The sequence below is a fragment of the Trichechus manatus genome, unplaced genomic scaffold (assembly GCF_000243295.1).
Source record: "Trichechus manatus latirostris isolate Lorelei unplaced genomic scaffold, TriManLat1.0 scaffold00150, whole genome shotgun sequence".
Classification (NCBI taxonomy): domain Eukaryota; kingdom Metazoa; phylum Chordata; class Mammalia; order Sirenia; family Trichechidae; genus Trichechus; species Trichechus manatus.
In genome coordinates, this window is record NW_004444086.1 from 4,841,180 (window position 1) to 4,842,719 (window position 1,540).

Here is a 1,540-nt window from a genome sequence, read left to right on the forward strand (position 1 = left end):
TTCCTCTACCCTGTATTGCCTTGCTGAGTTTTTATCTAGAGGAACTAGAAGGTGTTTGAGAGCAGAAACTTGACCTCCCCTTCAGCATGATGAGTAACAGGGTAGTTCACACCCTTCTCCGTGATATGTTCCAAACCTTAGCACACCTTCCATTTGGCATTAGACCAATCCATGACTGTAGGAAGAGGCAGAAATGAATTTCTCTAACACTCCTGAGTAAAGGATTATGGTGTCTAATGAGCCTTGCCTATATGAATTATACTTTGGAAAAGGAAAGGGGAAGAGGAAGGAGGAGAGGGAAGGAGGGAGGGAACAACAGAGAGAAAGAGAAAGAGAGGGAGAAAAAGAAGAAGAAGAAGGTGGAGAAGGGGAAGGAGAAGAAGAAGATGGAGGAGGAGGAAGAGCAGGAGGCAAAGGAGAAGAAAGAAGGAGAAGAGGAAAGACTGGCTCCGTCTTCTTGCTCTTGTGTGTTTCATTTTTATTTGTTGAGCCTTGGTCCCCTGATCTGAAGATTATGAACTGATAATGCCAAGCCATGAATAGTCCAAACCCACAGGAATATTCTCACATGGGGAACACTTATTGGGAGTTTGGAGAACATGCTTGATTTTCTTACTAGGTGGTTGTTAAGGACTGAATTGTGTCCCCCAAAAAGATATGTTGAAGTCCTAACCCCCTGTACCTGTGAATGTGACTTCTGAAATAGAGGTTTTCTTTTGTTAACAGTTAAGTTAAAGGAGCTCATACGGGAGAAGTGTGAGTCTGAGTCCCTCCAAGTGGTGTCTTATAAAAAATGAGGACAGACACGGAAATAGAGTCACACACAGAGTGAGCAGACACCGTGTGAAGATCCATCTATAAGCCAAGGAACATTAAGACATACCCAGGATACAGAGGTTGAAAGAGACAAGGAAGGATCTTTCCCTGGAGCAGACGGGAAGAGAGAGAGCAAGTCCCTACCATTGCCTTGAAATAGACTCCAGAATGGTGAGAATAAATATCTGTTCTTGAAGCCATTCACTTTGTGGTATCTTTGTTACAGCAGCTCTAGGAAACTAAGACAGAGGTCCGTGGAAATTCACTTCCCTTCTCTATTTCTTAATTTCCTTGTATAGTAAGTGCTGTATTAAAACCTCAGAAGAGCTAAGTCCCAAGAGCCTTTGATTTCCATTTTCCTCTTTACCAGTCTGTGCTCAAAGCTGGTTATAGTATCATCACAATAAGGACCTAGTGCAAATTGGGTGAATGGCATGATGAACGAATGAATGGGAATAGGTGAGGCAGTTGCCTCTGATCCTTGGTTCTTGTGTGATCTCCAGGAATTCAAACCAAGTATCCTGAGAGCTGTTATCTAGAGAACTGACATCCCTTTGGTGGGAATGGTCTTGATAATGTCCATTTTTTTTTGGCCTCAGCCAGTGTTTCTCAAAAGATGTTTCAGGAATTACCTGGATTGGAATTCTCTTGTTAAAAGTAAGGATCCCTTGGCCTCACCACAGGCTGCCAGATCAGAAACTCTGGCATGAGCCTGAGAACATGC